Consider the following 13,276-nt stretch of genomic DNA (forward strand, 5'->3'; position numbering starts at 1 on the left):
GAAACTCAGCCAGATGGGTGGGGTATAAATAATAAATTATTATTATTATTAAACACTGTCCGCATGCATGCTTCTGTGATAGAACCCTTGCACGCTGCAGAGCATGCTGGGATATAGTCTCCATAAAGAGAGCCTGCTGGGTAAAGCCAATAGTTCATATAAACCAGTATCCTGTTCTCACAGTGGCCAACAAGATGCCTGTGGGAAACCCACAAACGGAGCCCCCAAGCACAGGAATGTTTTCCACTCCGACAGTTTCTAGTAACAGGCATTCAGAAGCATTAATGCCTCTGAGCATGGAGGCAGAACAGCAGCCGTGATGGTTAGCAGCTATTGATAGCATTATCCTCCTGAACTTGTCTAATCCCCTTTAAAAGCCATCCAAGTTAGCAGCCATCGCTGCTTCCTGTGGGGAGCATAGCTGTCAACGTTTTCCTTTTTTTAAGGGACATTCCCTTATTCCGAATAGGATTCCTCACAAGAAAAGGGAAAAGTTGACAGCTATGGTGGGGAGCGAGTTCCGTAGCTTAATGATTGCGATGCATGAAGAAGGACTTTTTAAAAATCTGTCCTGAATCTTCCAAAATTTGGAGGTCCATGAATTCTAGTGTTGGGAGAGAGGGAGGAAAACTTTTCTATCTCCACTGCTATGCACATGGTTTCAGCAGAATGTCAGTAGCAGCGAGGAAGCCATCTTTCCGGGAACCACAATATCAGACACACATTCCAGCTTTTCTGGTTGCTGGTGGCAAACCTCTGGCATTACCCTACCAAGTGTAGGGATGGGGGAGAGGTTTGGTGCAGGTTGCACTGAAAGATGAATCCATCTTATTTGCACTTACCCAAATAATAGGTGAACTGAAACTACCGTCACTCAAAAATCTGTACTTTTCGATTTTGAAATGCAGTCCCCCTGCCAAGTAAGACGTACATAGATGCACATATGAGGGCAAAGTGTATTCGGGGTCAAGTTCGACCGGGGTCCGGCACACTTCCCTCTCGCAGCTCTGGTCTTCCCCCGGGACCTTTGACTCAGCAGAGCGTAAAACACAGCGGAAGTAGAAGCTTGAACGTTCTGTCGTGTGGTAGCAATAACTCAGGCTGACAGGCAGTGTCCTTATCTTTAAAGTCTTTATTCCTTAGCAAAACACAACAGCTATAAATCTCTTGCCTGGCGAGAGTTCGCCCATGTTGCTTGCTCTCTCCTTAGAGCAAACACGCAGACTGAAAACACACAGAGAAATCCACACCCCTTCCGTGTTCTATGCCCGCCCTCAGAATGTGAGGCGTCATCACTCAGAACTCTTAACCCTGTAAGTTCTGAGCCCCCTCAACACCCCCTCTCGAATCACATTCTGAGAGGACTTCTGAGTGTTCAACACCTTCCCCATTGCCTTCCGCCCCTTCCTGGCAACGTTGTTAGGCACCTGTTGAACCTCACAAACCTCAGGTTCGCACTGTGCGAAACCAACCCACGCATTTGTGACCTGAAACCTCTCAGGTGGAATTCCCTTTGTTGCCCTTGAAGACCGCCTGGGCACAAACTGGGGTGCTCCTCCTGACCCACTGGGGCCAGCTTGTGCGTCTTCCTCATCAGAAGACTCCCCCTCTGACTTGACACGTCTGTGAGCTTTCTCCATTATGCGCACAGGAGATGAGGGCTCACTCTTGGACACTCCCTTAACAACCTGTGGAGACGCCCTACTCTGTTCAGGGACCTGGTCTCCACCAGCAGGTTCAGGCTCTGGCTCTCTTTCCTCCTCAGAGTCGTACAGACAATCTGAGTGAACGTCAGAGCGCACTTTGCGCCTTGCCCAGCCATCCTGCTCAAAGAACTCAGCCTGTTTACTGACCAGAAGCTTGGTCTGATCACCTTCTGGGTATGCGAATCTCCACCCTTTTGTCGCGGGCTCATATCCACAGAAGATCATTTCCTGGTACTTTGGACCACCTTCTTGCTGCAACCACTTTGGTACAGGCACCATGGCCCTGCAACCAAAAGAACGGAAGAAATGCACCTGTGGCTTCTGTCCGTTGAGCAAGAAATATGGGGTGTCACCTACCACTGCATTGTAGCACCTGTTCATCGAGAAATTGGCCGTTTTTACCGCCTCCCCCCAAAAACTGTGAGGCAAACCAGAGTCATCCAGTAGAATCTCGGATGCTCGAACCAGAGCTTTACTCCTCAGCTCTGCCACGCCACTCTCCTGAGGAGAAGTCACCTTGTGACGTATCCCCCTCTGGCGAAAGAAACCCTTTAGAGCAGACCCAGTGACCTCAGAACCACGGTCAAACTGGAAACCTTGCACCTTGGTGGAGAACCTCTGTTCCACCTCTGCAACCCAATCTTTGATCAGTTGCGCTGCTACCTCCTTAGCTTTCAGCGTGAAAGCCCATGCGTTCCTAGTAAAATCATCTGTCAGCACCATCAGCCACTTGGCCTTGCCCAGACTTGGCTGTGGCATACCTAAAAGGTCTGCATGCACAAGCTCAAAAGGCTTTGTGGTGACTCTCTCTACCCTGGGATCATTAAATCCCTTGTTTCTGGCTTTCCTGCAAGCCTTGCAATTCAAAGGTTTACCACATTCTTTTACCTTGCAACCTTTGGTGCACTCTGATAACATCTGGACGTCCTCACAGGACCCATGTGACATTCTCTTGTGCCACACGCAAGCACACGACACATGAGTGTGGTCAGTGGCTTTCCCCTCACCCTCGAGAGGTGATTCCAGAACAAAGAGGTTGTTCTGATTTTTTTCAACACGTACCAGTTGCTCTCCACCTCTGGAAATTGTACAAACATTTTTTTCAAAACTCACAGAATATCCCTCCTGTAAAAGAGAAGGTACAGACAGCAAGCAATGTTTTATCTCAGGGAGAACATAAACCTTCAATTCAGCCTGTAAAAAAGAGACAAACATGTTAGAAACATGGGTTACACGCCCCTGTGCACCTGTAGCAAACCTAACAGTTTTCTCAGTTGAAACAGCCTTGCAGTTCCACATTTGTCCATCAGGTGGCGCTGTTACCAAATGGGCATTCGCAGCTGAGTCAACAACCCAACGTAGCACTCTCCCCCCACCGGAGTTGTCCTTCTTTGTTGCCTTAGCAACTGACTTCCTGCTGCCCCCGACCTTGGGGCTCTCGCTGCAGGTGGTGTTGTCCAAAACCGCCATCGAAGCAGACAGTTGATAAACTTTCACACGCCTGCCTGCGCTGTTGCCATGGAAACCCGACTGGTTCCCATGGGAAATGTCCTTGGGACTTTCCTGCCCTTTGTCTCGCTGTGGACAGCTTCGGCGCAGGTGCTCCGGAGAACCGCAAACAAAACATCTCCGAGTGGAAAACTTTGCAGACTTGCCTTTGGTCTTCACTGCCCCCCCAACCTTTCCAGCAGCACTGCTTGCAGCTTTTCTGCCGTTGGGAAAATGGCTTTTGGCTTCTGCTGTGGTTTCTCTGCAAACCCCCTCCAGCTCCTGCCAAACAGCCTGGGCACTCTCAAGACCCTTGGAATGGCCTTTCTGGCCTGCACCCCCAAACTTGGGTGCACAGTCTCCAGAGGAACAGCTTGCCTCTGCTTTCCTCTTCCCAGCTTCCAGCAGCTTTCCAGCACACGGCTGCCTGTCTCTCTGGCGTGTCAAAGCATCGCAGCAGCTTTTAGACACGGCTCCAGCCCACTTTGGGCTTCCAGGGCGTCCCACAGCCCCTCCTTGACTCTCTGGGCGTTCCCCAGCTTCTGTGCAGCTCTTGGCCCCCTCTGGGCGTCCCTCAGGCTGGCGTCTAGCCCTCTCTGGTGTGGCTCCCACTCTGTTCAGTGCCTGCCAACCGACCCAGGGCTCCTTCCCGTCTGCCTCTTCAAAAGGGACTGCACGCGATTCATGGCTGTCTGCCATCTCTCCCCGGGGGCCCAGCTTACTCACAGGTACCTCCCGGTCCGGCAGATCTCAGCTCCTCCCGGCTGGCTCCAGCTACTCCTTAGCTGGCCTTTGGCTGCTCCTCAGCCGATTGTGCCTGAAGTTTCACTTCCCCAGCGTCTCATCAGCTGGCCTCTGACTGCAGCCTCCTCACACGCACGAACGTTGCTTATCTTTATTGCTGATCGCCATAACCTATTCGGGGTCAAGTTCGACCGGGGTCCGGCACACTTCCCTCTCGCAGCTCTGGTCTTCCCCCGGGACCTTTGACTCAGCAGAGCGTAAAACACAGCGGAAGTAGAAGCTTGAACGTTCTGTCGTGTGGTAGCAATAACTCAGGCTGACAGGCAGTGTCCTTATCTTTAAAGTCTTTATTCCTTAGCAAAACACAACAGCTATAAATCTCTTGCCTGGCGAGAGTTCGCCCATGTTGCTTGCTCTCTCCTTAGAGCAAACACGCAGACTGAAAACACACAGAGAAATCCACACCCCTTCCGTGTTCTATGCCCGCCCTCAGAATGTGAGGCGTCATCACTCAGAACTCTTAACCCTGTAAGTTCTGAGCCCCCTCAACAAAGTGTGCATAAGAATCCATATATTAGTGAAAGGAACATATACAGTGGTACCTCAGGTTACAGACACTTCAGGTTACAAACGCTTTAGGTTACAGACTCCGCTAACCCAGAAATAATACCTCAGGTTAAGAACTTTGCTTCAGGGTGAGAACAGAAATCGTTCTCCGGCGGTGCGGCAGCAGCAGGAGGCCCCATTAGCTAAAGTGGTGCTTCAGGTTAAGAACAGTTTCAGGTTAAGAATGGACCTCCAGAACGAATTAAGTTCTTAACCCGAGGTACCACTGTACAACAAATTATATCAGGAGAATTCTTTTTGCAAAAACTTTGTATGTTATCCAAATTGTATATAAATATGTGCTTATTAAAACAGGAAAGTTGATGAACATAGGCACCAACTCCTAGGGTCTGAGGCACTTTGCCCCCTCCCAATGTATTTCTCTTATTTTAGGTGGCCAGGGCCCCCCCATTGTTCAGAGGGTAAATGCGGATCCTGGCATGGCATGGCTCAGTGATCAGCTGCTGCTGCCACTGGCTGGGGGCAGCTTCCCTCTGGGGAAGCCATGACAGGGGAAGAAGAAGAAGAGGAGGAGGAGGAGTTTGGATTTGATATCCTGCATTATCACTACCCGAAGGAGTCTCAAAGCGGCTAACATTCTCCTTTCCCTTCCTCCCCCACAACAAACACTCTGTGAGTGAGGCTGAGGGACTTCAGAGAAGTGTGACTAGCCCAAGGTCACCCAGCAGCTGCATGTGGAGGAGCAGAGATGCGAACCCGGTTCACCAGATTACAAGTCCCCCGCTCTTAAGCTCTACACCACACTGGCTGGAAGGGGGAAGGATGAGGCCGTTTGGCTCCATGTGATGTTGGGTGAGCGATGTTAGGACGTCATGTCAGCTGCCTCCCCCAATGTTTTTGAGAAGTTGGCACCTCTGTTGGTGAATTTTCATGAAGACTTCTTTCTAAACAAACCATCACCCAAACACTCCTTCCTTGGAGGCTTTTTTTTTTTTTTATGTGCCGTTTGGCTATTGCTTTATTTTATAACTTTTTATTAATTTTCCAACACATATTAAAAGACAATACAAAACAATACAAAAACAAACAAACATATAAACACGTATAATTTCTTAACCTTCTTTTCCTTAAGCCTTCTTTCAACGACTTCCCCATACCTCCTTTTTCTGCATCCCTGTTTTAAATCTTTCCAGCAACCCCTAATTTTAATTACTTATGGCACTTCCTTTAAATCCTTTTTCTCATGTCCAATTGTTTATCGCTGCAATTCTATTTTGCATTACTCAAAACATTTTAACACTCATTAATTTTACAACAGTTCTTAAGATAAACTTTAAATTTCTTCCAATCTTCTTCCACCGTCTCTTTCCCTTGGTCACGGATTCTGCCGGTCATCTCAGCCAATCCCATGTAGTCAATCACCTTCGTCTGCCATTCTTCCAGTGTGGGTAGTTCTTGTGTCTTCCAGTACTTTGCTAAAAGTACTCTTGCTGCTGTTGTCGCATACATAAAAAACGTCCTATCTTTCTTTAACACCAATTGGCCTACCATGCCCAAGAGGAAGGCTTCTGGTTTCTTCACAAAAGTGCATTTAAGCACCTTTTTCATTTCATTATAAATCCTTTCCCAGAAAGCCTTAATCTTTGGGCATGTCCACCAAAGGTGATAAAAGGTACCTTCAGTTTCATTACATTTCCAGCATTTGTTATTGGGCAAATGATAAATTTTTGCAAGCTTGACTGGAGTCATGTACCACCTATAAATCATTTTCATAATATTCTCTCTTAAGGCATTACATGCCGTGAACTTTATACTGGTGGTCCATAACTGTTCCCAGTCAGCCAACATAATGTCATGTCCAATATCTTGTGCCCATTTAATCATAGCTGATTTAACCGTCTCATCCTGTGTGTTCCATTTCAACAGCAAGTTATACATTCTTGACAAATTCTTAGTACTGGGTTCCAAAAGCTCCTTGGAGGCTTTTAAGCAGAGGTTGGACGGTCATCTCTCATGGATGCTTTAGCTGATATTGCTGCATTGCAGGGGGATGGACTAGAGGATCCTTAGGGTCCCAACTCTACAAATCTATGATGTTATGCTATGATTCATATTTAAGACCTGAGGGGTGGGGAATGATAAACTGGCAGAAAGTGAAATTGACAGATTCACCCATCCCAAATTTAGCCAGAAAGATGGTTTTTTGTGTACAATGGGATTGTACACCTGGCATTTCCCATAACCTTCAAACAACAAGGAACCAGTCCTGTGCTTGAATGGGGAGCTTTGTCTGTCCATCAAAGTGCCCACCTGTTGGACCACAACCTTAGCGTAAGGTACGCTAGAATTACTATTCCCCTTTGCATTGAACAGGCACTGTTCGAACAACTATACCCTACGCCTTGCATACTAAAAGGGATGATAAATATGTATCTTATGCAACTGTTACTCTAGAATATGTACCAGGTCTGATTCCTTAGGGCAATCGGCAAAACAAGCTTTAACCTCATGTGGCTTCCTTGCAGGGTAAACTTCAAATTAAATAATTAAGCTGCTTACGGAACAAAATAGAGAAGTTTACAGGTAGAGCTCCATCTATCATTAAATTCCCAAGACAGCCTTTTGAAACAGTGTAGCTTGTGATTTATGGGGTCTGGTAATGCAATGCGTAGTGTATCCTCTTTCCGTTTTGCACATGGCTGTGATTCTTCCCTGAACCAAACAATTACTATTAGAGACTGACAATTTCTAAATACTCATTTGGGTGGTACTTAATTATACTTATTAATGGTACAACACCTGCCTGCAAAGTATCTTTCCTTTTAGGTTTAAATCCAGGCACCCCAAATATGGTGGAACTATGGGCATATGTTTATTGGGACTTAGTGGGTCATACATCTGTTAATAAATCTTAGTGAGCAATATCAACACATTTTATTTCATAGACTCATACAGTTGGAAGGTACCTCAATGGTCATCTAGTCCAACCCGTTGGAATGCAGGAATCCTGCCCACAACCATCCCTGGCTGGGCTCGAACCACCAACATTCTGGTTAACATTAAGATGCACTGACCCATTGTGCCACTGGGAGGGGGATTGTTTTGTCTGATAAAAATATTATCCGTGTGTAAGCCACTATCTAGAGGGACGCGGGTGGCGCTGTGGGTAAAACCTCAGCGTCTAGGACTTGCCAATCCTCAGGTCGGCGGTTCGAATCCCCGCGGCGGGGTGAGCTCCCATTGCTCGTTCCCAGCGCCTGCCAACCTAGCAGTTCGAAAGCACCCCCGGGTGCAAGTAGATAAATAGGGACCGCTTACTAGCGGGAAGGTAAACGGCGTTTCCGTGTGCTGCGCTGGCTCGCCAGATGCAGCTTGTCACGCTGGCCTCGTGACCCGGAAGTGTCTTCGGACAGCGCTGGCCCCCGGCCTCTTAAGCGAAATGGGCGCGCAACCCCAGAGTCGGACACGACTGGCCCGTACGGGCAGAGGTACCTTTACCTTTTAAGCCACTATCTATTAATGTCCCCGTTCCTTGTCCAAACACTCCCTTGCCTCAAACTCACATTCTAAAACAGATAGCAAGCTTGGTCTTCTCCAGATGTTGTTGGAATACAGTTTCCACCATTTTTCTTTTAACCACTGACCATGTTGGGTGGGACTGATAGGAGTTGGAGTCTGGCAGTATCTGGAAGACACCACTTTGGCTACCTCTGGTCAGAAAAGATATGACACAAAAGGAATGGGGGCTGGGAGGGAGGAGGAAAAAAGCAAGCTTTGGAACTAGATATTAGGTTCAGCTCTGAGAGCCTTCTGGTGCTTCCCTCACTGCGAGATGTGAGGTTACAGAGAACCAGGCAGAGGGCCTTCTCATTAGTGGCGCCTGCCCTGTGGAATGCCCTCCCATTAGATGTCAAGGAAATAAACAACTATCTGACTTTTAGAAGACATCTGAAGGCAGCCCTGTTTAGGTAAGTTTTTAATGTTTAAAGTTTTATTCTGTTTTTCATCTGTTGGGAGCCACCCAGAGTGGCTGGGGAAACCCAGCCAGATGGGCGGGGTATAAATATATTAGTAGTAGTAGTAGTAGTAGTAGTAGTAGTAGTAGTCGTAGCTATAGAGTTCTTGTAGCATCCATGAGAAGTTTGGAAAGCAGGAGCCAAAGCTCTTGGTCTTTCAGCAAAGGGACTCTGCAGTGCTACCTCTTCTAAAGCCAGATGGAATGGCTGTTGAAAGGCAGCAAGTGAAGGAGAGGCCTGTTAGAAATTGTCATTTAGTAGAGCTGTCAGGAGTGGTCCTGCAGTCCCATCGCTCCCTCCTATCACTTTTAGCCAATGGTGTGCTCTATTGTCATGAATTGGCAGGAGTGTAAGCATGACTGGTACCCCCTTGTGAGGAGTGTTGGCACGATTGGTACACACCAGGACAAGCTGAAGCTGGGGGAGGGGAGGTTGGGGACTTAGGAGGTAGTCAGGGGACATCAGAGGATGTTTAAGGGGCAGGATGGGAGCCAGGGCAAGTGGGCACATCACCAGAACCAAAGGTGCCCCTGTCTCCCCAAACACAGTGCGCTCTGAGGTGTCAGGAACCGTGGGAAATGCAGTTTAAGAGACCGAGCCAGGTGAGAATGCAGCCTAGCTTAGTGGTTGATCAGGTGAAGATCATAGGACTTGATGGATCTGAGCGGAGGTGTGTGGCCACTCAGCTTCATTAAGCTCAGACCAGGTGGGGACCACATGTTTGTTAAGTGGAGAAACACAGCTACTCAGCTGGAGCAAACTCAGGGACATCAAGTTAGATTGAGAGGAAAAACAAAGAAGCAAGGCAGAGACTGTGTTTGCTCAACTTTTCACTCTTGAAGGACCATGGCTTGGCTGCATTGGGAACTCCACTGGGCTGCAATTTCAGGACTGACCCCACAATGCCAACCCTGGATCTTCTTCAGAAGGTTTGACTTTGAATCTTTCTCATTGCATTGCATTGGACCTGAACCCATATTTGACCACTGGTCTGTCTGACTCCTCTGTGATGTTGCCATTGAAACTGTGTGCACTATTGGGACTTACCTCAGAGTACACCAGATTCAGGACATCTGCAGAGCATGGGTAACCAGCATGGTGCCTTCTAAATGTTGTTGGACTATAGCAGGCATGGCCAAACTTGGCCCTCCAGATGTTTTGGGACTACAACTCCCATCATCCCTAGCTAACAGGACCAGTGGTCAGGGATGATGGGAACTGTAGTCCCAAAACATCTGGTGAGCCAAGTTTGGCCATGCCTGGGCTATAGCTAACTCACCTTCATCATTTTCACTGCTCAACCACATGTGTAATCAGGATCCCCAAACTGGACCGTGAATCAACACAGGGTTGCCTTGAACAGCCCTTTTCACACTTACAGACATGCATCTTACAATATTCCCAGCTTTTCTGATTCCTGTTTGTTTCCCATAGCTTGAGAAAAAGCAACCAAAAATCAGTGTTACTTAAACAGCAAGTCTTGTTTTTTTTCATTAGAAGTGAGATGGTACCGTCAGATACTGTAAGCTGCATCCTGCTTGAGGTTAGCTGTTATTTAAAGTCAGTAGGTTCATCAAACTCTCCCTTTTTCTAAAACCCAACTGAGAAGCCAGAGAGCAAAGTTTCTTCCATTAAAATACAAAACCTCTAAACATTGCAATCTTCTGCAGTTGCTAATCAGACCGAAGCAGAACTGCATGTGGCATTTGAAGATGGGAAACTCTGTGTTGGGAAAATAAATAGATAGAAGCACAAATGTGGTCTGCTTGGTCCTTCACAAAAACAATAGGAATGAGAATGTCAAATGGACATTTCCCTTGTGTATTTTAAATCTCAGCAGGGATGAGAATCTGAATGTCACATAAAAGCCCTGGATAAAAAGTTGGGGTCTGCGTTGCTGCTTTAAATGTTGTTTCACTTTATTTCATCCAGTAGAAAATGGGTTTGATGTTCAGTGATCCCAAAATGAACAGTTTAGAGAAGTGCTTCCTTCCTCCCTGGTGTGACAATGTCCACACAGGCTTATATTTACACAATATCAAATGGCAATGAAACTGGTGCAATGAGACACACACATACCTTTTGATTGAAATTACTGCAGTAACATTGTGCCCACCTTTAACAATATCTTTTGTAGGAGAGGTTGCAACCTGGGAAATGACAAGTTGGAGATGAACTCAACAACCCTGTTCCATAACATGCATGCATTGTTTATATACTTTGACAATGAGCATAGAGGCTGTGTCACATACACACAGCCATGCCCCTGCGATTGAGGGGGCCAGGGCCGCGCAATGTCTGCATGCTCCATGGTGTGCACACATGACATCAGCATGTCCTGTGGCATATGCACTCTACCTCTCTTTCAAATCGGAACTAGTGAAGGCAGTGAAGGTCCTGTGTGAGTGTCTGGAGGCAGTTAGAAGATGGATGGTGGCTAACAGATTGAGGTTGAATCCTGACAAGACAGAAGTACTGTTTTGGGGGGACAGGGGGTGGGCCAGTGTGGAGGACTCCCTGGTCCTGAATGGGGTAACTGTGCGCCTGAAGGACCAGGTGCGCAGCCTAGGAGTCATTTTGGACTTGCAGCTGTCCATGAAGGCACAGGTCAATTCTGTGTCCAGGGCAGCTGTTTTCCACCTCCATCTGGTCTGCAGGCTGAACCCTATCGGCCCGCGGACTGTCTCACCAGAGTGGTGCATGTTCTAGTTATCTCCCGCTTGGACTACTGCAATGCGCTCTATGTGGGGCTACCTTTGAAGGTGACTTGGGAGGTTATGGACTCTCCTGTTTGAATTCCTGCTCCATGATCACAGTCATAGGATTGTTGTCTATCACATGACGGTGTATGTTTTGACTCCACAAAGTGGGAAGTGATGGAGACAGGATGTTTGTGTTACTGTGTTTCCTGAAGTGAGACTATTGTCCTTTGTTCTTTCTCTTTGCTGACTGATGCTAGAGAGAGAGAGGGAGCCATTTTGCAGTGCTCCGTGTGTGTTTATATGTAAATAAAGTAGATTAGCCAAAATGCTGAGTTGCTGAGGTCTGTTACGCAAACTGCAAAGACTCTGCGGATCCCTAAGTGTGCCGGTATCGGTTGGCATCGGTCGCTGGGATGTTCGAGTGGAAGAAAGCATTTGAAGCTCCCAAACAAAAGACCAGGAGGGAGAGAACATGCCAGTCGAGCATGTGTTTCTGCCAGGGTCCTACTCGAGTGTAGGACGAGCTCCTGACAGTGGACCTTCCTTCCTTGGAGGTTTTTAAGCAGAGGTTGGATGGCCATCTGTCATGGATGCTTTAGCTGAGATTCCTGCATTGCAGGGGGCTGGACTAGATGACCCCTGGGGTCCTTTCCAACTCTACAATTGTATGTATTACATTCATGACAGAGATTAACATTTGGAATGCAAAATATTGGCGAATGAAATATAAGTAAGTAAAGTAAATTTAGCATGTTTGGGCTTGACAATTATGCTCCTGCTCAGATCTCTTCTTGGTCTATCTCAAATCGGAATCTTTTGCAGACGCATAATTTTTGCTCAGCTGGAAACCTCCTGTTCAGGAAATGCCAAGCACACCATTTAGCTCCAAGTGCACCAGAATTGGGGAATGAAACCTATTCTAGCTTGTCTTAACTTCACTATTCTTTGTCCTTAAAAATGAACCACGGAGATCATTTGTTTGAAAAGGTGAGGGTGTGAGCTCTGTTAAGAGCTGAATATGAGATTTACAAGCAAGAGTTTAAAATCTGGCGAGTTCCATTTTGGCATTCATAAAAGCACCTCTTTGAGGATAGGGGGGATATATATATATATATATATATATATATATATATATATGCTAGATAAATTGCAGAGAAATCGGGCTGTACAGGGAAATGTCAAGCCATGGGTTTAAATGAAACTTACAAGAGATCCTATGACTGAGTAGTCCAAAAATGGAGTGATCGTGCAAGCAAAATGTAGGATGTTAAAAAAAGGTAACCCATATTGGGAATAAGCTGTTAGTTACTGGATGGGAGAACTGAGCAGAGAGTAGCTAATATCGGAAATAAATCTTCTGAATCATGAACAGAAATATTTTATGTAGTTTGTCTGCTTTTGCCTGCAGTACATCTATGAGTGGGCTCATCCATGCATGGCTATCACTTGATTTGTCCTCATTACCGTAAACCTGAGGAGTCACAGCGGAGCAAGTACATTGTAAAGTATTTGAAGATAAGGTTAGAAATGGGAAGAAATTCAATTCAATTCACATCTTAATGCAGACCTCCTAATTCACAATTCTTGAAACAATATGCAAAATGAAATTGCAGCTGTCTTTAGAGAATTGGACTATTCCATTACAACATTTATTTTTATTTATTTCAAAAAATGCAATAGTAAACTGAGTTAAAACAAATTATTGTTATTATTTCCCTACCAAAATCAAGGTGCTCACGTTAGTGTTTAGAGCCGTCAACAAATGGAAGTCCACCTCCTTCCCTCTTTGGTGTTTAGATCAGCAGAGTGAGCACTACTACTCATATCACTGCCTTCAGAAGTTTTTGAGTGAACCCAGGAGATACCCACAGAAGGATGTCCAGCACCAGGGATGCCAACTTAAATAAAATATAAGGTAAAGGTAAAGGGACCCCTGACCATTAGGTCCAGTCGTGGCCGACTCTGGGGTTGCGGCACTCATCTTGCTTTATTGGCTGAGGGAGCCGGCGTACAGCTTCCGGGTCATGTGGCCAGCATGACTAAGCCGCTTCTG

At 46.6% G+C, this 13,276-nt stretch overlaps 1 protein-coding gene across 3 annotated transcripts in view; it reads left to right on the forward strand.

Moving 5' to 3' along the window:
* CNTN5 (contactin 5) overlaps window positions 1-13,276 on the forward strand; it is a 667,536-nt gene that overhangs the window by 144,040 nt on the left and 510,220 nt on the right. The gene's annotated exons all lie outside the window — the stretch shown is intronic.

The sequence above is a fragment of the Podarcis raffonei genome, chromosome 4 (assembly GCF_027172205.1).
Source record: "Podarcis raffonei isolate rPodRaf1 chromosome 4, rPodRaf1.pri, whole genome shotgun sequence".
In the NCBI taxonomy this organism is placed as follows: Eukaryota; Metazoa; Chordata; class Lepidosauria; order Squamata; family Lacertidae; genus Podarcis; species Podarcis raffonei.